Source organism: Molossus molossus, unplaced genomic scaffold, assembly GCF_014108415.1.
Source record: "Molossus molossus isolate mMolMol1 unplaced genomic scaffold, mMolMol1.p scaffold_m16_p_19, whole genome shotgun sequence".
Lineage (NCBI taxonomy): Eukaryota > Metazoa > Chordata > Mammalia > Chiroptera > Molossidae > Molossus > Molossus molossus.
The window spans coordinates 22,586,021-22,613,507 of NW_023425354.1; positions in this window are offsets into that span (position 1 = coordinate 22,586,021).

The following is a 27,487-nucleotide window of genomic DNA, read 5'->3' on the forward strand; positions in this document are numbered from 1 at the left end:
CTCCCACTCTACCTGAACAAAAAATGGAAAAATGTCCTCGGGTGAGGATAAAAAAAAAAAAAAATGCCAGCAAGTTGGCCCCAAATCACAACGGCAGTGATGCTGGCCATTTGAATGTGCCAAAGAGAAGCCATAAAGCGTTTCCTTTAAGGGAAGAGGGGAAAGTTCTTGACTTAAGGAAAAGAACCATTTGCTGAGGTTGCTGTGGTAGGAACGAGCCTTCTGTCTATGAAACTGTGAAGAAGGAAAGTGAAATGTGTGCTAGTTTGTTGGAAAGAGAGAGCGAGCCCACAGTCACTTTTATTAGTCTATTTTATAACTGTTCTGTTTATTATTAGTTGTGGTTAATCTCTTACTGAGCCTAATTTATAAATTAAGCTTTATCGTGTACAAGCAGGAAAAATCATAGTACTATCTGTGGTTTCAGGCATCCACTGGGGGCCTGATATGTACCCCCTTGCGATAAAGGGGTGCTGCTGTATACAGAAAACCTAACTGCACCACCAGTCTACACGAAACCCTTTAAGAGCTCCTTTCTTGTTTAAAAGACAGAAAATTTCTCAGCAGTGGAGTTAAATCCCTCCATTGCTTCCTTCTTGCTGTACTTCTGGACCTCGTGTCCTTTATACCTACACTTCGGCTGAAAAGCAGACCTACAGGTCCTGAAGGTGGCTTGCGTCCTACAACTGCAGACTTGCCTGCAGGCCGCTCCCGTGCCCAGAACGCCTGACTCTGCAGGTTACGCTCGTCACCTTCCCGCGTGTGCTCAGAGACTGTGATCGAGTGTCCCTCTCCCATGAAACCCTCCCAGGCGGCCTTCATGGTCGGCCCCCTTGAACCGGCCCGCAGGTCAATCAACGAGGACTCCAGAGGGGGAGTGAGGATGAGGTGGGACAAGAGACACGAGAAATGGAGACAAGACAGGATTCTGATCAAGTCTCGTTTATTCAGGGGGAGTTCACATTATATAGAGGGGGAAAACAGGTGAAACAGTTAATGAGTATCCCACCTGAAGCCAATTCCAGTAAATACCCCAGGTGGAACAAATGATAAGCAAAGAATGGAGTAAACAATTATCTAGAGGAATGCAGGCACTGCACGCAGAGAGACCCCGCCCTGGGGCCGGAGACAGCAGAGCAGACTTTAACAAGATGGGTGCCATGCAGATGGTCTCCCACACCCCCTTTCACCTGGCTCTCTGTCAATGCGGTGTTTTCTCGAAATTGCCGCTCACACACATACACACCCCACTCGGTGCCAGGGATCCATCATCTCGAGGCAGGAGAACCTGGAGCCCGTATACGTGCCTCCACATGAGCCTGTACGCACACGAGTGTTGTGACTTTATTCATCAACTACGTTGGGAGTGCCCTTACTCCTGAATCCTGGGACACAGCGCAGTGCCCGGTAGCTAAGAACTGCTCACTAATACTTGTTGAATGGATACATATGTTTTAAAGGCTCTGCCTTGAAAATGTGAAATGTCCTTGGGATGCTGTCTCCTTCCTCAGCCACATTCTAGAACGACAGAAATTCCATAGTTGACCTTAAAACGGTAAGATTTACAACTTAGAATAGACTTAAGGAATAGCGTGAGTTACAAACTGTAATTTTAGCTCCGAGATGGTTCTATTTGGCCACCTTATGAAGTACCAGGTGAGACCAGGTCACGGATACGGCTTTCGCTGTCGGGCAGAAGTGACGCCGCACAACATGGGCATGTTGCCCAGTAAACTTGGCACGTCGTCCTCATCTGCCCTGCCAGGGTTTGAGCGCGAGCACTAATGAGCTTTGCTAGGAAGCTTCTAGCTTGTCATCTGCTACAATGAATTTGTCCGTTTTTGTTTTGTTTGTTTGTTTCTTTGAGCAAGACAGAGCAAGAGCAGAAAGCTGGGAATCCAAGGAAAGGTGACCTAGGGGCACCATGGGAAGAACCATAAGGAGTTTCTATAGGCCAACGAAGGAATTTCCTGTCTCTGATCTGATGGAAAGAAGAACCTGGATTTGTCAGTCTCTAGCATTCACTATTTAAAAATATTCTGTAGACCTAGCTGGTGTAGCTCAGTGGATTGAGTGTGGTCCCATGAACTGAGAGGTCCCTGTTTGATTCCCAGGCAGGGCGCATTCCCGGGTTGCAGGCTTGATCCCCAGTAGAGGGTGTGCAGGAGGCAGCCGATCGATGTGTCTCTCTCACATCAATGTTTCTATTTCTCTTTCCCTTCCTCTCCTTCTAAAAAATCAATAAAAACATATTTTATAAAAACTTAAAAATACTCTCTAGGCCCTGAGTAGCTGAGTAGCTCAGTTGGTTAGAGCGTCATTCCCATAGGCCAAGGTTGCAGGTTTGATCCCCAGTCAGGGCACATAGAAGAATCAACCAATGAACGCATAAATAAGTGGAACAACCCATTGATGTTTCTCTCTCTCTCCCTCTCTCATCCTCTTTCTCTAAAATCAATTTAAAAATAAAAAATATTCTATTGTTTTTGGATGAAAGGATTCCATTGGGTGAGTTTCCTGACTTGGAATGTTCATACATTGTGAATGACCAGGTCAAGATACGTAGCTGGGGATTCAAGCATGTGGTGGGGATTTGGTAAAAGTGACTTCTCTCCTTTGATAGGGGACCGAGAGCTGGAGTACTAGGGAAAAGGCAAACAGCCACTACTTCACCATGCTGTTCAGAGTAGCCTTGGAGAGTGTCAACAGACTCCTATCAATATTTTAGGGCTTCTGACGACACCAAAAGTATAATCTGGCCATTCTATTCAACGACCTAGTGCCGTGAAAATCAAGAGCTCCTGGCTTGGAAGGAAGCCTTTTTGATAAGCGTAGCCTTGATCTCCTGAACATAAAAGACACATCATCTAGGTGAGATTATATCTAGAAGCTGGGGCCAAAAAGGGAAATTAAGTACAAAGAACTAAGCAGACGTTCCATACTGAAATACTGTGGGGAAAAAAGGACCAAGTGTAGATCAAAGAAGTAAATGACATTCAATGCATTGTAGCTGGGCATTATTTATCTTTAGATAAGAGGAAGGGGGAAATGTTGAGGAAAAAAGATTTTATCTCTGCAACTGAATGTATTGTCAGATTAGAAAAGGTGCATGCACCTTGAACTTAACTTGGTCTGTTGGTCCACAAAACAAGCTTTCGTTTTAGCCAGGATTCCCAAGAAACAGCACTTGAGGTAAGAATTCCTGTACAAGAGAATTACTGAGGGACCAATCACAGCTTTAGAAGGGGAGTAAGCGACCTAGGAAGGGGCGGGGCAAAGTGAGCCAAGCAAGAATGTGCTTTCAGCTGGAGACTAGCTTCCATCTGATCTCTTGTGGAGAGTCTGGAGCTCAAATTGCACCCCGGAAGATGTCCTGTCTTGAGCCAATGGGAATAGACTTTTGTTATTGCCAGTCAGTTGGTCATTGGCTAAGATCTGAGGGATGCACAGCATGTATGAAGGGGGCAGTTGCCCTTTGGACAATGGAATTCTCCAGAGAAGAAGGGAGCTACAAATTGCCACCAGCCAGCGGTTGGATATACCAGCTGGTTGGTCAAGGAGATTTTGGTGGGGTCTCAACAATATCTCCTTCTCTGACAAATCTCTCCCAGGTGATCTCTACCTTTTTTTGTGTTTTGGTCCTCCCTTATATATATTTCAGTCTAGTCCTTGCCAGAACATGCTGTATCTGTTTAGTTATGCCTCTGTCATCAACAGTGAGACTCTTCCATGAGCAAGTATGCTCTTTCAAACCATGGCCCAGAATTCATTCAACAAGGGCTGGTTAGTTTGCACCCCAAATTTTAAGTCACTAAAAATGTATGTACTGTAAACTCTCTGAACTTGTTTGAATGAATATATCTCACTTTTAATGTTTTCAACTCTTGGGCACAGTTCCTTGTGTTTAAAATATATTAATTGTGTCCCATGGCAAACATTAAGAAAAATTTACATGTAAAAACATTTTTATATCCCATCTGTTACTGTTTTCATTTATTTATTTTTTAAATACCCCATCTGTTATTGAGCACTTAGTGGAAGTAGACGGGATTCCAGGAGGACTGTCACATTCCTCTAGGTTTACGTGTGCTCTGGTGTCACCCAGCATTCCTTGGCCTGTTTGTTCACCATATGAAATTCATGCCCTGTTCTTCCAATATTACTGGAATGTGTAATTGAGACAGATTTGCCTTGTTGCCAATATTGTAATGCGAACTCATTCTCAAGTCGGGCAGAAGCCGGTCTTTTTCATCTGGTGCCTCATAAACCACCCATCTCAAAACGAAACCAACTCATTAGGACTGTAATTTATGGATGGCCAGCTAAAGAGTTTTTAATGGCTCATAACATATTTGTCAGCTCTAAGAACAATGGAGGGGAAACCAGATGGCCCATCGCTTTCCCCTTTTCTTGGCTTAATCTACTTGATTTCTGCAGCTCACAGTCAAGATGAACTCTTCTTGGTCCTATAACTTTTTTTTTTTTTTAATTATAATTTTACTTAATTTTTATATCATTTTCCAACATGCTATAAAGTTAGCAACCAACAGGTTAGGCAATGTGATTCTCTTCCCTGTCAATTTCTCACCACTGAGAACTTTTTGCAAGAAAGGTCATTAATTCTCCTTAGTAATTATTTAGACTTGGTAATGCCAGAAAAAGAATCAACAACCTGAAAAAATGAAGGCTATGAACTATAAATCATTGGTAGGTTTCTGAAAATAGTCAACTTTGCCAATACTCAAAGGTATTTTATTCATGACAACTGGGAGGGTGCACTAAAGTTCTATTTTGCAATATTTTTTCTTAGGTTACTAACAGTCTATCACAAAAAAAGGTACACTTCTTCTCTACCAATTAACAGGATCATAACTGTTGCTACTTTATTTTTCATGTTCATTAAGATAAAACATTGAATGCAGAAAATGCTTATTTAGTATTAATCATAGCTCATTTATTGAACTCTTCCTATGTGACCAACTCTACATTTTGTGTTTACACAAACATCACTTTACAGAATCCTTATAACCACGTGATTGTTTTCTATATAAGAAAAATAAAGCGATTCTTAGATTTTTTTCAGGAATGACATAGTTGAAAATGGTGGAGCTTGGATTTTAAACTCTAATCTTTTTGCCTTCAAAGATCCTACTTTTTTGAAAGAGATGAAGTTCCCTCCCTAATTTAAGAGGTGGGATTACTTTTGGTTGAGTCTCTATATAAGGATATTGCTCTAACTTCATTGTTTGCTGGGTCAAGTGACATATGTCTCTACAAGAAATAAAGGGAGAGATGGAGGAAGTGGAGAGCAGAGACCAAAAAAATGGTGAGCTTCTGAGAGAAAATAAATCCTGGACCACTGTCACCTGAGCTGGGCTATGGTGTTAGACATAAATAATTGCTCAGAACCCAATATCAGAAAAGGTCCCCCTGGGATCATGATGGAGCAAGTCAAACCAACACCCCTGTGTAATGTGAGGCACAGGCAGAACCAAGAACACTTTCCAAACACACACAACAACACTCAAACACCGCCCGCTCCCAGCTTCTTGACCTATGGGTTAGCTCTGCTCCATTCTGCCTGTCTTTCAGATGAAAGTTGTTCAAATCCTGTGATGGTTAATTTTAAGTCAGCTTGATTAGATTATTTCTGCATGTGTCTGGGAAGAAGCTTATGCGTGAGGTTAGCATTGGAATCGGTGGACTCTGTGGAGCAGTTTGCCCTCCTTGTGGGAGGACACCATCCAATCTGGGGAGGGCTTGAACAGAATGAAAGTCAGAGGAAGGGAAAATTTGCCCCTTTATTCTGCATCACTGGTAGAGCTGGGACATTTCATCTCATCCTCGCTGAACCCTTGATGACAGGTGTGTTTTATCATCGGCGCCTGTGGTTCTCAGGCCTTCAGATTCGTAATTATACCACCAGCTATCCTGGGTCTCCAGAGTGCAGTCAGAAGATCTTGGGATTTCTCAGCCTCCATGACTGTGTGGGCCAATTCTTCATAATAAATCTCTTTACCTATCGATCGATCTATCGATCTATCGATCTATCTACCTTTCTATCATCTATCTCTCCTACTGACTCTCTTTCTCTGGAGAACCCTGACATTCAGAGAATTTCCCCCACTTCCTGGCAGCACCCATGCAGAGAAAGACTACAGTGTCTTAAACCCACCCCCAAATCACCTAACACATTCACGCACACCGTTAAGTCCCTCCTCCTACTCTTTGGAAGCACCTTCTAGTTCTTTGCGGTGTACTCTCTCCCTTGTTGCAATGAGCCGAAAGAGCCAGCTCCCCTTGACCACAGGTGTGCTATGTTTGTCCTTGGCGGGAGGGCACGGCGCTCCTCTGACAAGGCTCGAGCATGGAGGCGTTGCTTGACCCTGCTGTCCTCCTTGATGAGGTCTCAAGGAGGGACTTTGGTTCCACGAGGGGGGCAAACGTTTTCCAGAAAGGGCCGGGTCGTTATCCTGAGCAGAGGAAGGGAAGGAGAATTTGGATCCACCCAAAAATTGAATCAAATTAAAGGGAGAAGATTAGAGAGCTATGTTTGTGCCTTAACTGTTTCTCTGACGAATTAGGAACAAATATAAAGAAGCCCTACATTTCATGGTATATATTTTGTGTGACTTATAAATGTAAAGAAGGGCCATATGCTCAAATAGTTGAGAAGGCAAAAGGGGAAAGGGTGTAGCAGCTATTTAGACCAGCACCTCCAATAGAAATATAACACAAGCCACATGGGAGCCATTTGTGTCATTTTTAATTTGCCAGTAGCCACATAATAAAAATGAAGAAGAAATGGGAGAAATGAATTTTAATTATATATTGTATTTAACTCACTGTATTTGAAACATTATGATGTTAACATGCAGCCAACATAAAATACGAATGCATTTTGCATTCTTGTTCATATTATGTGTGAAATTTGGTGCAGTTTGCGTGAAATAGCCGATCTCCGTGTGATCTGGTCACACTGTCAGTGCTCGATAGCCACGCATCGCTGTCACTGGTGATTCTTGTGTTGGACAGTGCAGATTTGGAGACCAGGTCAGGTGAGGTGAAGGGAGAGGAGAAGAGAGATGGAAATGAACACTGTATGCAACTCGCTTACACATTCTAGCCAGTGACGTGAAGGACGTTCTCTAACTCTTCTGGGCCTTAGTTTCTTCACCTAAAAAATGGGAATGAGGCCCGGCCAGTGTGGCTTAGTGGTTGAGCATCGACCCCTGCACCAAGAGGTCTCTGGTTTGATTCCTAGTCAGGGCACTCACCCAGGTTGTGGGCCTGATCCCCAGTTGGGGGCAGGCAGGAAGCGGCCAAATGATGTTCTCTCTCATCGATGTTTCTATCTCTTTCTCCTTCTCCTTTCCTCTCTCTCTAAAATCAATAAAGAAAAAAAAAATTTTTTTTAAATAAAATGGGAATGACACCTTCCAGAGATGCTTTAAGGATCACACAAAATTGTTTATATAAAAACACCAGGTAAGGCACTTGAAATGTGTTCTCAATAAATGATATGTCCATTCATTCATTTATCAGATCACTGTTTATTGTGTCATATTGTGTTGGCTGCTGTTCAGGTGAGTGAAGAGAGTGCCCTGACTTCAGTAGTATCAGACAAAGTAAAAAACAAAACAAACAAAAAAAACAACACAGTAAAATTGAACAGGCAGGGAGGATATTGGACAATTCGGTGAGCTAATACAAGAGGAACTACGGTACTGGGAACCGGATTCATGACACCTGGCTTCCAGATCCAGCTTTGCCATTGGTTGGCTGTGTTGGCAAACCCTTCACATGTTGAGCCTTTGCTTCCTAATCTGTAAAATTGGAGACAGCAAAGAACTGTTGTACTGGGTTGTTGAAGGTCTAAATGAGGTCACGTGAGGGAGAGGACTTCATAAACTGTGAAAACTCATAGAAAGTCCAGGAAATAGTACAGCTTTTATGGGGTGATTTCAAGTTTGTGGGCAGTACCACTTCCCCACAGTCCGAGCAAACAGAAAGCAGAGTTCCTGCGTTTGGGGTTGGTTCTGTGAGTTGCCACATGCACTTTCTCTGAGGCCTGTTTTCTCTGAACAGGTGAAATGTTTTTGGGGAAAAAATGAAAAGTAATAACATTGGGATTCAGCTTATATCTTTTTTGACCTCTGGGGAGGGAATTGCTTATGTAAAAGCAATGTAGGAATATCTCTTTACAAGGCTGACTTACCATAGTTTTGTCCCCTCTAACGCAAGTGGCCAACACGCTTCTCACTTGAACCTTACGTCCCAGAACAGCAGAGAGGTTCCCCGAGGACCCTTCCTTTATTTTATCCTCACCCGAGGACATTTTTGCATTTATGTTCAGATAGGGAGAGAGGGAGGAAGAGAGAGAGAGAAACATCGGTGTGAGAGAGACACATCGACTGGCTCCCACCCACATGATTCCAACCAGGGCCGGGGACACACGGCAACTGAGGCACGTGCCCTTAGCAGGACCCAAACCCAGGTCTCCCTGGTCCGCTAGCAGAGGCTCTAACCGCTGAGCCAAACTTGTCAGGGCCCTTCCTTTGTCTATAATGTACCAGCCGTTCCTCTCAGTCCAGGTCAGAACCAGCACTTTGTCAGAACTCCATCAGAACAATGTTCCTGACGAACTAAATTGTCTTCAGTCTTCGATTTTCAACTTCCCTTTTATGGAAACGTAAGAAGTAAGGTTGGTGACTGATGACAACCCCAAAGCTCTAGGGGTGTAGGGGGCGCTATTTTTCAGGCTGGTAACTTCTTCATCCTTCATCCTGAAAGCCAGCCTCTCCCTTCCTTCTCTAATCCAACAGTTAGGACAGCAGTGTTCATTCGACCAAGAGAAACACGGACCTGTCCGACCCCCCCACCCCACGCCCTTTCCTTCCACGCTGGGATTGTTGTGACTTCTGAGAGACAGTGTCAGGAGCAGAGGTTTGCTGGGCCTGGGGGTAGAGCTGGGTCTCCCAGAGCCCCCCGGGGGAGTCCCAGTGGCTTTGGCACCTCCACTTGCTCTGCAACATGATCGGGTCGAGATCTGAGCTGAGTCATTACTGAATCAGAGCCTTGTAGTTTTAAACCTGCCGACAAAGAGGGCAGGACTAGTTCCTCTGTGATCGAAGTCAGAATCAGGGAAGAACTGTTGAAGGGCCCTGACCTCTTTTCTGCTATGCTAACAGGGGCCCACAGCTTGGGAGGAGGGTGCATTCAGTACCCGGAGAGGTGAGAAGAGCCAGAACGCTGGGACCCATATGCCCATCCGGCTTTGTTAAGAACCCGCTGAATGTGCTCACCTCCTTTCCGGCCTCGGGCCACATACGGCAGGGAACGAGCAGGAAGGGGGAGTGTGTGAGAGTAGGCGTCTCATGGTGGGTGCATAGGTCCCTTTAAAGTAAAAAATTAAATGGGAGAAACTTAAAAGAGTTATTTAAAGAGATCAGGGTAGTGGGGAACCTGCGAGGAGGGACAACTGTCAGGACATCATCTTACCGAACACAGTGTTGCCTGGTCGACTTTCACGTGTGCTCTCTGCCCATTTGCAAGGGGAAGACATCAAGTAGCGCGAGCTCGGAGGAGAAGCAGCCTGTGTGCCTACTGTTTCCATGGCAAGGACGCATGAGTTGCATGCGGGCCACTACCTACCTGGAGAGGCGGACCAGAGGGTCCATCATTTTGTGTGTTGAATTTTTTTTGTCTTTAATGGTACATCTCTTAGTTCCATTAGAAACAAGACAAAACTCCCTGGCTAGCTTGGCTCAGAGGTTAGAGTGTTGCCCCACGGACCAATGAGTCCCGGGTTTGATTCTGGTCAAGGGCACATACCTCGGTTGCAGTTTGTCCCCAGCCCTAGTGGGGGTCATATGGGAGGCAGCCAGTTGTTGTTTCTCACATCGATGTTTCTCTCTCCCTCCCTTCCACTCCATCCGATGATAAGTAGAAAAATATCCTTGGGTGAGATTAAAAAAACAAAAACCAAAACAATTTGACCACATCATCCTCCAACTCCACTCCACACACACACAGAAATAGAGAAGAAAAATCACCCCACGAGAACCCTTGAAGCAGCGCGAGCCACACAGAAGAAGGGCTTGCTGATTACCACCCTCTCCACACCTTCTTGATCAACAGCAGGCTCTTGACCTTGTCCTTACCGTGAAGAAAAGTCCCGGAGGGATTCAGGACTGTGTCACTTCAGGCTTGTCATGGAACCGATTCTGATTCTGGGATCAGAATGCCTAAGCACTCTACACCCTTGGCATTAAAAGCTTTGAGACTTCCAAGTCGGGGACCCTCTTGTCCTTCCCAGTGCCCGGGCATGCGCTCCCTCTCATCCCTCCGCTGGCCAGAGAGCCCCGTCCAGCAGGTGTAAATGAGTTTTCACACTCCAGCCCGGCTTCTGTCCAGGCTTCAATGTAAGTAGCTAATGAGCGCTATTGCTCTCGAATCGTCTCCCGCAAAAGAAGGGCGCGTCTAACTAGTGATAGAATGACGGGTGTACGCTAATGTTATTCTGTTCCGTGGTGCTGAAGAGTACTGAGAATTTAAGAAAGATGAATCCCTCAAACAAAGACAGACTAAAAACATATTAAGCAGAGCTGTGCTGACAGCCTAATTCCATTACTTCTATACCATCTTGAATCCACTCAGGCATAGCAAAGATATCTCCAAGGCAAGGGGGGAGGAGGGAGTACGCTCATTAAAAACGCCAGCAGAGCCTGGAGGCTGCCCAGCGTGGTAAATTGGTCTGACTGGTGAGGGAGAGGCCAAGGAGGAGGAAATTGATCAGAACAAACATTTGACTCCAGCATTTCAGGGCGAGGGGAACACGCACAGATTTCACATCCTGCCAAACAGGACGGCCAGTGAGTAATCTTCTCCAGGACTCTTGATGTTCTTGCAATTCACCTCTCCCTGAACAATGGGTTTTTATTTTGATGATAAACTCGCCGAGCTTTGGAAACTGCCAAGCCCAACGAAACAGTTTTATTCCTTTTGCAGTTAGCCAGAGATAGCTGTGTTTCAAAAGGGATGGCATGCATTTTAAGCAATACAGGTAATGCTTTGGGAAAGAAACATAAAAAGAAGCTCTGTTACAATTTCCCCCATGATTGTGATAAATCACTGGCAGCACAGAATTGTTCACATCATTCAGTAATGGGTCAGGGATTGGATGCTCTGGTATTTCTCTTTTCTTGTTAGGAAGTCAAGTTCCCCATCTGCCTGAGAGTTTCCCTGGTAGTTCTCAGAACATCTTTAGCATTGGTTTTCTGTGTCTTCCAGATAAGACTGCGCTTTGTTGATTTGTGTAGACCTGGTACCCTGCACAGACTGGCACGGAGTAGTTACTCACGGATGTTTGTTAAGTAAATGGACGGATAAGTAAATAATAAAGGATGGATAAATGAATAAATCCAATGTTTGATTGGTTGATCCAGAAGTCACTTAATGTAGAGAATCTTATAAAACTATACATAGACATGTTACTAGTCTTATTTTAAACAAAAGGATATACGTGTTCATTTATTTGCCAGTCCTTTATTATAGAGTCAAGGAATTTATTTATTTATTTTCGATTCCTGGGTTTCTTGTTTCCTTTCTTGCCTAAAGCACACCCCTAACCCTCTTTCACGGTTTCAACGTTGTTGTCTTCAAAGGGGACAACAGCTTGAAGACAAATGCGGAACAATTTGCGTGCAGAGTTCGTGTAGGCTCTCATAGTTTCTGTCCCAATATTTTACAGTTTCCTTCCTGCACTGAATTCAACGACCATTTTTAAGCTATTGTATCCGTTTCCTATGGCTGCTGTAAAAAATCACCACAAACTGAGTGGCTTAAAACAACAGAAATTTTACCTCTTACGTCTCTGGAGGCCGCAGGTCTAACACGGGTCTCGCTGGGCTGGAACCAGAGGGGTCAGCAGGGCTGTGCTCCTCTCGGAGGCTCTGGGAGAGAACCCGCTTCTCTCGGCACTGCCGGCTGCTTCAAGCTGCCTGCGTGCTTTGGCTCGTGGCCCTGTCCCAGCCCCAGAGCTGGTGTCAGAGACTCCAGGACACTCTCCTCACACCAAGGTCAGCGGCAAAGGGACTCTGATGCCCTCGCAGCTTCGTGTCACATGTGACCACGAACACAACACACAGGTCCTGGGGATTAGGGCCTGGACGTCTCTGGGGGTTCGTTGTTCTGCTACTATAGCTATTTTAAGCTATTCCCAAATATATAATTGATTTTTAAAAGATAAAAAAACTTTCTTTTCATAAGCTTATTTCATATATATATATATATATAATTGAATATAACTACAACTATAGACACAACTATTCTATATAGATTTAAAAACAAATAAAATTTATTTAGGAAAACCAAATCTTATTTGGTGAGTGGGGCATTTATAATTAGTTGACTTATCCAATGTCCTCCTCTCTTCTTCCCTTCCTTCTTTTCCTCCTCCTTTCTTTCTCTTTCTCTTTTCTTTTTAATCCTTACCTGAGGATATTTTTCTATTTATTTACAAATAGAGGGGGAGGGAGAGAGAGAGAGAGAGAGAGAAAGGGAGAGAGAGAAACATCAATGTGAGAGGGACACATCGGCTGGTTGCCTCCTGCATGACCCCAGCCAGACCGGGGTCGAACTGCAACCAGGGTACATGCCCTTGACTGGAATAGAACCTGTGACTCATTGGTCCACAGGGCAACGCTCTAACCACTGAGCAAACCAGCGAGGGCTTTCTTTTCCTTTATTCAGTAGCAAGCAGGTACAGTATACCATGTCACTTACCTTCCTTCCCTGGGGCCTCTCCCACATTTTCTGGCGGTCCCTAAGAGAGCTTCAGTAGTCTGTGGATCTCAGGGTTTGCCCACAGTCACTTAGCAAGTGACAGTAACAACAATACTAGCAATTGGTGAACATTTTCTCCAAGTCAGGGACCTTCCTTAGAGGCTTATGCGGATGCTTTTATTTAATTCTCATGTGAAGACGGAGGCCACGGGCTCAGAGAGTTTGACAGTGTGCCCAGTGTTAGTTACCAGCCCTGGTGATGTCGCTGGGATGAGAACCCAGGATGCTGGGGTCAGCTGGGCGTACTGCCCCTCATTCCTGCTCCCTTCTAACCTCCTTCTAACCGGGGTCCTTCTTTACAGCTCCTGCTTCGCCTGAGACACATCAAAGATGCTAAATGAGTACATGTTGATTAATCATCTAATGCTTCTATATCGCTTAAAGGCTGCTACTGATACCTCACTGAACACCATTTGTGTTCCCTGTAGGAGCTATGAAGTTGGTGGCATATTTGTAAACAGCACTTATTCACCAAGTTGGAATTGGTGGAAATGGAATATGGCATTCAAAATGAGGCTAAAGAAAGCCCTATTGCAACATGGGAAATGATATTTAAATACTTCCAGCATTAATGAGACCCCAGGATTTAAAATGATATATGTGATATAATCTGAACTAATTTAAATTACACTGCCATGTTAAAAGTTATTGATTCTGGGTGGTGAGATTATAGTGATTAACTAGTCTTTTTCTTGTTTTGTATGAATATAAAACTGTTTGTACTTTTATAACCAGTAGGAAAACTATTTTAGAAAAGGAAGTGAATAGTCCATATGAAATTCTAAGGCTGTCTAAAATGTAGAATGAGATGACAATCTGTTATCAACGCCTTGTTGCATAGGAAACATATGATTCATTTTATTGACGTCTAGCTAAGTCAGGAAACTTAAAAACCCTTTACGGCTTTTGTAATGCCGTAACGATGCCAGCATTTTTGGACACCATGGAAATGCATGGTGTTTAAATATAGTTTCTGACTCTGCATGATTAAACTTTTCATTTACACTTGTAACAACCGATTTCTCTGACCATTTTTTCAGAGTTGTTCACACTTTTGCAGAGAAAAGACTACAGTTCTTATTAATAGAGGAGTAAACCAATTTCTTAGGGAGAGGAAGGGAGGGAGGGAGGGAGGGAGGAGGAGAGAGAGAGACAGACATTGATTGGTTGCCCTCCGCCTTCTGCATGTTCCTAACAGAGAATCAAACCCACAACCCAGGCATGTGCTCTGACCAGGAATTGAACTGGAAACTTTTTGGTGCACCAGATGACACTCAACAACTGAGCCACTCCGGCCGAACACTCACACACATTTTTAAGATTTCTTCCAGCACAGCAGAAGCATGTTGGTTTCAGAATTAGAACTGAATTATCACCTCTGAATTATGTCCTCTTCACAAAGCCCAGGAATTAATATGCCTACAGAACGAACACCAAACACAGCGGCATGCATTGCTGGCATTATTCCTAAGACGTGCACAGGGTCTTTACCTCGATTTCTAAAAATAATGATCTATTTTACTTCAATTAAGATTTCAGTTGACTGAAGGTATCTTAACTCTGCCAATACTGAAATTAACTTTCTAACCTTTATTTATTTGATTATTTATTTATTATTATTTTTAATTGTGAAGAAATACTTTATTTATCCAAAGTTAGCATACCAGTAAAACTTTAATGAGACAAGGATGAAAACATACATGAACATAGCTGTGAAAAATTCTGAAGGTTATTTCTTGCCCTGGCTGGTTTGGCTCAGTGGTTAGAACATCAGCCTGCGGTCCGGAGAGACCCGGGTTCGGTTCCCGCTAAGGGCACGTACCTCGGTTGCAGTTTGTCCCCGGCCCTGGTTGGTCGTGTGGGTGGCAGCCACTCGATGTGTCCCTTTCACAGCGATGTTTCTCTCTCTCTCTCTCTCTCTCCCACTCTACCTGAACAAAAAAAATGGAAAAAATGTCCTCAGGTGAGGATTAAAAAAAAAAAATTCTGAAGGTTATTTCTGGGTGTTTAGGCAGGCTTTTGAGAATTTGAGACCAGGTTTGTAAAATGATGTAAAATGAAGAAAAATTACGTTTTTTCTCTTCCTTGATAGAATTCTACTTGCACAAAATTATGACTACCAGTCAAAATAATGGTCAGATTTTGACTCCCAAGTAAACTGAGAGGGAGGGAGGCAAACAGAGAGAAATCTCCCCCAGGTAACTGGATGGGGTGGTCCAGGGCAGGGAATGAGGTTACAAGATATGTGTATAGTATATACAACAAGGTGGAAGTAACTTTCCAAAATTTAAAGAATTATGTTTCCAGGTCTTATAATCCTCCTTGTCTTACTGAGAAAAGAACATTGAATATAATGTATCCTTTGCGGATGACGCCGGCAGCATTCGTTATTGGATGCTTGATGGTGTACTAACAGACTCAGTCCCTCAGGGACTTTGTAAGCATCCACACCTCTTTGGTGAGATGGTCCCAGCTGCTACAGTTTTCATGTTAATATGTCTGATGGTGAACATTCTCCTGCCTCATAACTTATTCATGCACAGACTGTCAACATCACCTACTGCTAACAATTTATCTCACACCAGCAGCCTCTACCCTGTTTATCTGCTGTTGGCTGGGGAGCAGCAAGGCACAGTGACGGAGCTCGGAATGGAGATCTCGGTGCACTGTGCAGTGAACTTCACGGGGTTAAATCTGTGGGCTTTAGCATGCTTATCGTAGCTTGTATGTACGTGTGAGTGAGTATATGTACACAAACACGTGTGCATATGCCTGATGTTTGGTTCTTGGTCATATGCCACTTAGATGAGGTTGTTCAATATGTGAACTTCCAATAAATGACATGGCAACATATGTTCTTATGATAATCGTATTTTGAGGAAATTTCTAATATTTTGAAGGTGGTTTTTCAAAGTAGTAATCTGTATTTAGAATATAGTACTCATTATTTGGACTTTGGTGCAACCAACTTTGTATATCTAAATACCATCGAATATCTATATTCTGTGATGACTCAGACATCACCCTTCAGATGGCCAGGTCCTTGAGTGTAGTGACCAGATCTTATTCCCTCCTGTGTTTCTAGTGCAGGGGTCTCCAGAACCCTGGATGCATAGTTCAGAGTGTTCTATTTTGTTATTACTATTTTTTTTTCTTTATTGATTTTTAGAGAGAGAGGAAGGGAGAGGGAGAGAGAGAAAGAGACACCAATGAGAAAGAATATCAATTGGCCACCTCCTGCATGCCCCCAACTAGGTGATTGGGCCCACAACCTGGGCATGTGTCTTGACTAGGAATCAAATCAGCAACCTCTTGGTGCATGGGTCAATGCTCAACCACTGAGCCACATTGGCCAGGCTGATATTATTTTTTAAATCCTCACCTGAGGACACTTTCTCAAATATCTTCAGATGGAATGGGAGGGGGAGAGAGAGAAATATCAATGTGAGAGAGACACATCGACTAGTTGCCTCCTGCACAACCTCAACCAGGGCCAGGGATGGATCACAACTGGGGCGTGTGCCCTTGTCTGCAATTGAACCCATGACTCATAGGTCTTGGGCTGACACTCTAACCGCTGAGCCAAACTAGCCAGGGCCAGAGTGTTTAAATATACAAGCATCTTGTCCCCACTCCAGACAAGTTGAAACTGATTCTCTGAAGGCTCAGGCACCTCCGACTTTAAAAATGCTACCCAATTTATTCTGATGTGCAGACAAAAGTGAGAAGGACTTCTCAAGCAACTTGTGTAGTTGCCATTACATAGTAGGTACTTAATGCATACTTTAGGATTCAACTGCTGTTCATAGCAGAAACTGGAAAACGAAAGGGTTACATTTTTTTTCTTTTCAGTTCTAAATAGTTTTCAGTTTGGGAGCAAATGGCACAATATATCTTCTTCTTTTTTTTTAACATCTATTTTAGGTATTCTATAGAGAATAAGCAAGAAACCTTGACTAGGGAATCGAGTGAAATGCACCCCATTTCAAATTCTTGTATGTTGCACTCTTTCCCTCAGGCTTAATTATTTTTGTTTTCGGAGACGCCATGAGAAATACTGTCATATCAAATAATAATTCATAGGCAGGGTCTCGGAGACAGAGGTCAGCCACTGAAATAATCAGAATCCATATGGAGATGGCGAGTCATTCACCTGATACTTTGAAACGCTTTCAGAGACTGGGAAGCTGGAAGGATGGTTTTGAAGATGTTCTTTGACAAGTTGTCTCTGAGCTGAAATTGGACCATCTCCTGCTTCCATGCAAAGCAACTTAGAAAGGAAACAGAACGGGGCACCATCTTCCATAAAGAAGGCAGACGATTTATTTCTGGAAGACTAGATGGAGAGACAAACTAGCAGATGGTTCCAGGGCGGTTTGCAATTCAGAGGATGGTGGTAGTTGGTCTATGAGATCTTCAGGGCAACAGTGGAGAGTGTCTCTCAGGAACTTGGTAATGTTCATCTCACCCTCGACCAGCTTTAAAAAATGATAAATCTTTGTTTCGTGAAATAGCATTCTATGTTATTTATTTTCTGTAGCTTGAACAGAGCCTCTCTCTGTATTTTCTGTGGTCCCAGGGGTTAATAATTTATTTTCTCCAGCCTCAAGTAGGTCATCTTCATTCATTTTGCAGAGATCAAGGAGGAAACGTTTTAGATGCAGATCAAGTGGTAGCTCCGACCAAGTAAGCTGAGCGACAGAGCACAGATGGAAGTGGACTCCTCTGTCCTTGTTGTGCATTTTTCTACAAGTGACAACACATGTTAGATTCAACTGTGTGTAGTGATGTGGGCAGCCACAGTTAGAGATTCCTATGACAATGTAATAAATAGCCATTTGTTTTGAAGACTCCAGAGTGTCGTGCTAGAGCCGGCTCGTAAAAGTCATTTGTGGGAACTTCTTCCGAGCATCATGATCAGTGTTATCTTCTCTGTAGCTTAAAATTGGCCATGGTAGGAGCATTTACACCACAGTAATTGGAAAATGTGGCAGATCAGCTCTTTCTTTTATTTAGAGAGCTAGTTATTAAATGTGTACCAACACACTACTCTTTCTACGTGTGTGTATCTAATATAACTGAACGATTTGTATCTGTTTCTATATTCATAGATGTCTTGATGGCGATTTTGCTTTTTCCTTGTCCGTGAGTTTCCAGGAAGTGCTGACCTAGAACTGATAATTCAGTCTGAAATGTCTAGACTTCACTCCTCCCTCGGGTCTTCAGTTGGTCAATCTCAAATTTGTTTCAGTTGCTAAAACCAAGGAACTTTGCGTAGTAGGCATACAAAATGCATTCTATCTTAATAACCTTGATTGTTTCGCACAGTGTCTCTACACATCCATTTCCTAGAGAATCCCCAAATCAGTCTATTTCCTCTCTGTCTGCCCATTTCTCTCCCTCCTGCCTGTACCTGCTGCTCCAGCCCCAGACAGGGGGTTAAGATCTGCAGAGACTGACCCTCACTAACTGTATGTATGGCTAAAACAGAACAGTCTAAAGCATGTTCTTTAGGGAAAAAGCAAAACAAACACAAAATGTCCAATCATTATCATTTGCCTTGAAGATGTATCTAGATTAATTTAGATATCATTGCCAATTAGCATATGCGTAGGAGAGGGATCAAGTTTGATAAATGACTTATAATCATGTCACATGACAGAAAGTTGAACGGAGGGAAATACTTATTCCGATGACAGGTACTAGATGCCGGTCCGATGTCCTTCCAACCACAATGTTCTGGGTATGGGGTACGCTTGTGCAGAGATCGTATAGTGTGTGCTGGGAAATAGAGGCCATCGTTTGAAATGTTTATCTTTTATAGATGAAAAACATATTTTGACATTATTTGATTCTTGCCGCATATTAACAAAAAAACCCGCTTTAAAATAAACAAAATCGTGTTAAAATTGTGGATTGGTAGATGCTGGTATGAAAATACAATATTACCCAGTGTTGATCAGAGTCCCAGTGAGTGGACACCTGTGTGTATGCTGGTGGAGATGCGACAGATATTTCGGAGGTACTCACAAAATCTTAAATGTCAGAACATTTTTGGACTTTATTCTATGAATTTCATCCTGCACCTGGGAGAGGGAAGACAGATTGGTGTACATGAAAATTTTAGATGTAAAGTATTGATCGAAGCTTGTTTTATGATATCAAAATTAGAATTATATAGGTGTACACAATTGACAACCATTTAAATAATGATATAGTTATTAATTGGAATGATGTGAGTTGTATAAACTTGGGTAACTCATCCCTCTCAGCCTATCTCCATATTTGTAAAATAGGGGGGCAGTTGGGGACTAGGTGGAAAAGGTGAAAGGAATTCAGAAGTACAAATTGCCTGTAAAATAGTCATGAGGATGTAAAGTACAGCACAGAGAATATAATCAATAATATTGTAGTAACTATGTAGGGTGTCAGACGGGTACTAGATTTATAGGAGGGACCACTTTGTAGGTATGTAAATGTCTAATCCCTGGGTTGTACACCTGAACTAATATAACAGTGTATGTCAATTGTAGTTAAAAAATAATTTTTTTTTTTGCCCAGCCAGTGTGGCTCAGTGGTTGAGCATCAACCCGTGGACCAAGAGATCACCAGTTCGATTCCCGGTCAGGGCACATGCCCAGGTTGCAGGCTCGATCCCCAGTAGGGGGCGTGTAGGAGGCGACCAGTTGATGTTTCTCTCTCACATGATGTTTCCAATCTGTTTCTCCCTTCCTCTCTAAAAAAAATCAATAAAAACATGTTAAAATTTTAAAAAAAATGTAATAACATATTCTTAAAAAATGACGAGTGCGCCCTGGCCAGTTTGGCTCAGCGGTTGGAGCGTTGGCCTACAGTCCGGAGAGACCCGGGTTCGGTTCCCGCTAAGGGCATGTACCTCGGTTGCAGTTTGTCCCCGGCTCTGGTTGGGTTGTGCGGGTGGCGGCCACTCGATGTGTCCCTTTCACGTCGATGTTTCTCTTTCTCTCTCCCTTTCTCTCTCCCTCCCACTCTATCTGAACAAAAAATGGAAAAATGTCCTCAAGTGAGGATAAAAAAAACCAAAAAACAAAAAACGACGAGTGGTGAACACATATAGTGCTGGTGTGTGCAGCCACTGTTCTAAGTGTTTTACATATATTAGCTCATTGTCTACTCACAAGAGCTCCATGGGGCGGGTGCCTTTGTCATCTGAAGCCCCTAGAGAATGGGTGACTTGCCTAGAGTTACACAGCTAGTAAGTGACGTAGCCGGACTTCCAGCCCAGGTCACCTGGCTCTGCCTCTGCTGCTACCTTCCTCTGTCCACCCCACAGAACTGGCCGAGTACGTGAGATGTGAACACAGCCTGCCAAACGTGTGGTGAGCGGTCAATAAAATGTCCCATTATAGCAAAATAGAGCCAATATGAACTATGTAAACTTGATCAAGTCTAAAGAGACAGAAAGATCGGCCCTGGCTGGTTTTGCTCAGTGGTTAGAGTGTTGGCCTGTGGACTGGAGAGTCGTGGGTTCGATTCCGGTCAAGGGCACGTACCTCAGTTGTGGTTTGGTCCCTGGCCCTGGTCGGGGTCATCTGGGAGGCAACTAGTCGATGTGTCTTTCTCACATCAATGTTTCGCTTTCTCTCCCTCTCTCTTCCTCCCTCCCTTCTTCCCACTCTGTCTGAAGATAAATAGGGAAAAAAATATCCCCGGGGTAAGGATTAAAAAAAAAAAAGAGAGCGAGATCAGAGGTAATACAATTGCAAAGGGCATTTGAGTGAATTGGAAAAATTCTTCCAGGAATTGTGTGATCTAAACAGATAGGCACACGGCCGCTGCAAAGCTCCCCTGGACAGCTTTGAAGTTGTCTCAGAATTGCTAGCAAGTCCTCACTGCAGCCGTCCAGAACTCCAGAGAACGAGAAGCAGCTAGCAGAGTACCAGGAGGAGACAGCGGTAAGAAATAACCGTAGCAGGAGCTGCAGAGCCCAGGCAGAGATTGACCGTGGAGAAGAGGCAGGCGGAGCCATTGGCTGTTGTCTCTGAAAAGGAAACCGGCAGCAGGGAGGCTGCCCACGGGGTAGAAAAGGCAGGAGACGGTTCACTCAAGGCAACAGCAGGGGTTGCAGAGCAGGACTGGGAACTGGGGTCTCAGGGACGGTTGCACTTTATCTGGACACCACGACACTGCCCGGTGCGGTGTTGATATTCCAGTAAGTGCCCATTAGAAAGGCGAGGACGATGGAAGGCCAAGGCAATTAGGTTGCCAAGCCATTCCTGATAGAAGTTTTAGAAATTTATGAGTCTCAAAATCTTGGTAATTAATACTTGACTGACACTAAATTTATAAATGTAAAATCTTTGTATCTAATGCAAACTCCGTACCACATATGGATTTTTCTGTGGGATAATTAAGCCCTAGCAAGATATAAACCTGTCTTTCACATGCCTTAAATACCATGTTTTTTCCTCTTTATAATATGTATTCCATCAGGACTGTTCGTCCAGTCCCGCCATTAATCTAGCTTTAGTCACGACAAAATGAACTGTTGTATTTTGTATATAGATTTTCACTGGCTATGTTTTTAAATGGGATTGCACTGTGAATATACACATGCTAATTAATAAATCAAACAACACTGGAGCTTTTCAGGTTCATACCTGAAAATCCCTCTTCGGTCCAGCTATGTATGGGTACTCAAAAGGGAGTTCCGACTCCCACATCCATTCTCTGGGACAACAAACTTGCATACTTATGTTTGAACATTTACATTGAAATGTTTACTTCTATGTTTCTATGAAAACTCGGGCACATCCTTGTAGAGCAATGCAAAGTGGTATATTAAAAACAAACAGTGGCCCAGGGTTGAAGGTGATGACTTGAATGCATGCCGTTTCCTGCTGCCTTCTGAAAGTCCACCGAAATGACAGCTTAGATAAAGCAGCAATGCAGCATGAAGAACAGGGCAGGAAACAGGAGCCACAGGCTTTTGGAAGTGCGACAGCGGTGGGGACATGGGGCTGACGTGGGCAACGTGAGAAAACTGAAAACTTGAGCTGGCATGTTGGAAGCTCACTAGCAAGCCAATTTGCTTTGCAAGAAGTCAACACGCCCGGCTGGGTGGCTCAGTGGTTGAGCATCGACCCATGCACCAAGAGGTCACCGGTTCGATTCCTGGTCAGGGCACATGCCCAGGTTGTGGGCCCGATCCCCAGTGGGGGGCATGCAGGAGGTGGCCAATCGATGTTCTCTCTCATTGATGTTTCTATCTCTCCTTCTCCCTTTCTTTCTCTTTAAAATCAATTAAGAAAAAATATTTTTCAAAAAAGGAAGTCATAACAGAAATCAAAGGCATTGGTGTGGCACCTCTGTAAGGGATGATGAAGATAAGAATTAAAAAATTCATTTTTTAAATTAAGTTTATTGGAGTGACATTGATTAATAAAACTATGTAGGGTTCAAGTGTACATTTCTATGACACATGACCTGTCTATTGCATTGTGAGCCCACCACCCAAAGTCAAATCACCTGTCACCATACATTTCGCTCCCTTTACTCTTTACTGACCTCCCACCCTCACCCCTCTGGTAACCACTATACTCTTGTCTGTGTTGATGAGTTGAAGTTTTCTAATTAAAAGATTTCATACGGAGTACTTGACTGCCAGGTGCCCTTCCCATTTATGGGCTCTCCTCACCCATGCTGGCAAAAGAACTGGGAATTTACTCTCAGGAAAGTTTCAGAGATTTTAGGGACCACAGAGATCTGAGCAAAATTGAGGACAGAAATAATGTGATAAATACAAAGGATTCTCGGGACACTAAAAGCCAAAATGACATCTTCAGGAAGGGAACGGGAAGTCTTCCTTGAGGAATCGTCAGAGAAAAATACCTCAAGATCACCCTCCAGGGTAACTGCCTCCACAGGTCCAGTCACACCGGCTGCCAAAGGTCCTCTTCCGGCCAGGTCGTTCCAGATGAGCCAGCTGCCGAAGGTCACGCTGTCAGACACTGGAGAGCATCTTCAACAGGCGGAAACCAACATGAACAAAAACAGAGCAATGTAATGGGAGAGACCAGAGATAAGGCAGGGAGATAAACGCTAGAATTCCAAAAATTATTAATGTCTTCAGAAATGTAAAAGATGATTTTGCTTCCATTAAGCAAAGTATGCTATGAGAAATATCTTTCAGAAAACAAGAACTAGACCATGTAAATGTAAAATATGGGAGCAAAAAAAATGAAAAAAGTCAATAGAAACCCTAGATGATACTGTTAGGGAACTCTCCCATTAAATAAGATAAAAGGACAAAGATATAAAATTGTAAAGAAAAAATAATGCAAAGGATTAGTGTGAGTGAATCCCTGTCCAGGAGGATAATTTAAAAAAGAAAACAATAAAAATGGCATAGAAGAAATTACAAAGAAATAATTTAAAAATAAGTTTCTAAAATGGAAGCACTCATGTCCTGTTTAAAAGGGTTTTTTAAATGACCAGACCAGCCCTGGCCGGTTTGGCTCAGCGGTTGGAGCGTTGGCCTGCGGTCCAGAGAGACCCGGGTTCGGTTCCCGCTAAGGGCATGTACCTCGGTTGCAGTTTGTCCTCAGCCCTGGTTGGTCGTGCGGGTGGCAGCCACTCGATGTGTCCCTTTCACATCGATGTTTCTCTCTCTCTCTCTTCCTCTCTCTCCCTCCCGGTCTATATGAACAAAAAAAATGGAAAAATGTCCTCGGGTGAGGATAAAAAATAAAAAATAAATGACCAGAACAAAGGATGAAAAAAGATCTCTACAAGGTGGATCATCTTGAAATTTTAAAATTCTGGGGACAAAAATAAACAAATAAAGAAGGAAGGAAGGAAGGAAGGAAGGAAGGAAGGAAGGAAGGAAGGAAGGAAGGAAGGAAGGAAAGAAGAAAGAGAGCCCTGGCCGGTTTGGCTCAGCAGTTAGAGCGTCGGCCTGCGGTCCAGAGAGACCCGGGTTCGGTTCCCGCTAAGGGCATGTACCTCGGTTGCAGTTTGTCCTCGGCCCTGGTCGGTTGTGCGGGTGGCAACCACTCGATGTGTCCCTTCACATCGATGTTTCTCTCTCTCTGTTCCTCTCTCTCCCTCCCACTCTACCTGAACAAAGAATGGAAAAATGTCCTCGGGTGAGGATAAAAAAGAAAAAAGAAAGAGAGAAAGAAATAAAGAGAAAACCAAAACGTAGAAAAGTAATAGTGATGAGTGAAAAAGAGAAATCAGAATTGAATTGAAATTCTCAATAGCAAAGTCTTTGACATTCTGTTGGGAAGTTACTTGTCATCTAGATATCAACATACAACCAAACTATCAACTAAAGCGTGAGAGTGGAACTTCCATTTCAAGTTGTGGAAGAGGAGCTTGTGTGAGGCCAGTCCTCCTACTAGGAGCAAGCAGACAAAGTCTGTGTGAAGACCTTGGGAAGCCACTGGGGACACGTGTACTTGAAGGTCCAAGATCCTGACGGAAAGAGAAATCCAAAGAGTACGCCTGACATTCGACTCTGCATTCCCCTGACGTGCACTTGCCCGTTCTAAAGCAGTGCCTCAAGAGGAGGAAAATATAAGTAGAAAGACATGGCTAAGGAAACAAGAAGCTGAGCAGGCATTAATCCATGTCATAGGTCTGGGAGGACAAAAAGTGGATTTTAGGGTCCACCAAGGAAAAGGGGTCATGGAGTTTTCAGTTGATAGGCCTAAAAGGCCACCACTTAAAAGTGGGGGGTAAACCGGAACTAGAACAGACATCAAATGAATAAAATCAGCCTCTGAATCAATTCAATCTCATACTGCGTGAAGATGATCCGTTCCAGCCCTAATTGTCTGCTGGTAGTAAAAATAAACGCTCTCCAAAGGAAGTAATATCATTTAGAATTTCAAATTATCGGTTCAGTCTTTTTATGTAGAATATCTAGTGTTCTATTAAAAAAAAATCAGGCATGTCAAAGACAAAAATTGATTGAAAATCTAGAGGAAAAAAAACACAGAAAATAGTAACCAATCTATAGGAAATCCAGATATTGGTGGTAGCAAAGATTTTAAACTGCTGTAATTATGATTAATATGTTCGAGAACTTAGTGAAACACTGGAAATTTCAACAGGGTACTGGAAACTACAGTGATCTACTGAAAGTGGATAATATAGTAAATGCAATTAAGAATTCAAACCATGGGTTTAACAGGAGCCTAGACACAGTGTAAGAGAAAATTAACAATTTGGAAGAGAGGACAGATGATGTGCAGACTGAAGAAAGGGAAAGCTAAGCATAGAAAACAAGGCAAGAATGTGAGCAACAAGCTGGTTGAAGTCACTGTGGAGGACAACAAGGGCTTCTGACCCACTTTGAAGGTCTCTTTCCCAAGGAACCTGGCGTCCTTGTGAAGTGAGGGGCTCTCTTTCAGTGACCCGTTCAGTTCTTCTACCGTAGGTCACAGGTATCTACTGCTATTCTGCATCAAAGACTTCTCCAGAAGGGAGATCAGGGACAATAAGTGATTTAAAATATATATATATATTTTTTTTTTCTTTATTGATTTTACAGAGACAGGAAGGGAGAGGGAGAGAGATAGAAACATCAATGAGAGAGAATCAATTGGCCGCTTCCTGCATGCCCCCCACTGGGGATTGGGCCCACAACCTGGGCATGTGCCCTGACCAGGAATCAAAGGATGACCTCTTGGTGCATGGGTCAATGCTCAACCACTGAGCCACACCACCAGGTATGATTTTGCTATCAAAACTGTCCATAGTGAACTGGGTGATATCTAATCCACTGAACCATACAAATAGGTGTGCACAACAGCATTCCATCACTAATGGAAATGGTATGTGGGTCTGAACAGGTCTAAGCAAAGAATAAGACGGTATTTTTTTTTTTTTTTCCATTTATCTTCTAGAGTGGGAGGGAGAGAAGGAGGAAGAGAGAGAGAGAAACATCGATGTGAGAGAGACACATCGACCTGCCGCCACTCACACAACCCCAACCAGGGCCAGGGACAAACCGCAACCAAGCAGGAACCGAACCCGGGTCTCTGAGGTCCGTGGGCCAATGCTCCAACCACTGAGCCAAATCGTCCAGGGCAGAATAAGGCGGTATTTCGAGGAAAGAAAAGGGTGGAGTTGTTCCTCCAGTTACTCTTTTTACCATTATCAAATTCAATTCCCAGAATACCTGGCTCTCGGTTGGGTTTGGCCAACCAGCCAGATTTTGAGGATGGGCGGGGCCCAAGCGCTGGTTGCTCCTCCGGCTCCCTCCCTGCTGGCCTGCTGGTTGACCATGACTGTTTCTCTTCTGCAGGCCCACCTGCTTCCTGGAAGCTCTCTCTTACACTCCTACGGGAATATTTCCATCTCCAGTTTCCGTACTCCCTTCCCTTTGACCTTCAGACTCAAGATGGTGCAGGATCTCACTGTCTCTAGCAGAGTGGGGCCTTTCTATCCCTAGTAGTTCCCCTTAATTTAGCTCATAACCTTGAAAATAGTCCCGTTATTAAAATTTCTCCAGTAACTTCATTTCATAGTGCCATCTGTTTCCTGTCAAGACCCTGCTTGATATAATTTCTAATTTAAAATGCAAACTTGATCATAGTATTTAATTATCATATATATGAGTTTATTTCTGAACTCTATTCTCTGCATCAATGTGCTTAAATGTTCTTGTACCAATAATACATTGTTTTAATTAATCTGGCATTATAGTATAGTTTTACATCTGATTGGGCAGTAGTTCTTAAAGATTTTGGGCTCAGGATGTCCTTGCACTCTTAAAATTATTGAGTCCAAAGAGCTTTTATTTATGAGAGACAAATCTGTCAAAATTTCACATATTAGAATTAAATGGAAACATTTAAAAATACATGTAATTCATATAAAATCACAATGTCTGTTACATGTTAACATTATATATTTTGGAAAGTACATTTTCCAAAAATTTTAATGAGAAATGTTTTCCTGTTTTAAATTGTTTAAGGTATTTTCAATATCTGGGTTAATAGAAAACACTTGTATTATTACATCTGCATTACTTTAAATTGATTGCAATATGTTGTTTTGCTTGAACTATATAAAGATACATTTAACCTCATACATATACGTAATTGGGGAAAACAGGAATATTTGAATAGCCTTTTCAGATGATTGTAGATGTTCTTCTTTGTTCCTACCCCCAGTTTTGATAAACTACCTTCTTAAAGGTTGTCATGTGGAGTCTGAAACCATATCAATTAACTTCATATGTTTAATATTTGTTGGTCTAGCTCTCTCTTGGAATGGATCTTAGACTCTAACTTGATTTTGTAACATTATGCACTGGTTGTTTAGATAATATTGATTTGCTAAGGTATGCAGATCTTCCAAATGTTGAGATATTTTATTAGACAATATCAAAAAGAATTACATTAGTCAGTATCACCAAGGATCTCAGAAAAGTCTCCGCTCTTGGGAAACTCTTAAGCTCCTGGTGGCATGTACAGGTTTTCAAAGGTTTAATTTGCACTTGAAAACTCAAATTGTATCATTGTCAACAAGTAATGCCTAGAATTTGTCCTTGAGGTGACAGTTATTCCATTTCTTTTTGATGAAATATCTGTCAAATACCCCAAGTCTGAATAGTCCGCGTTTGCTCGTCACTCTCAACTAAAAATTG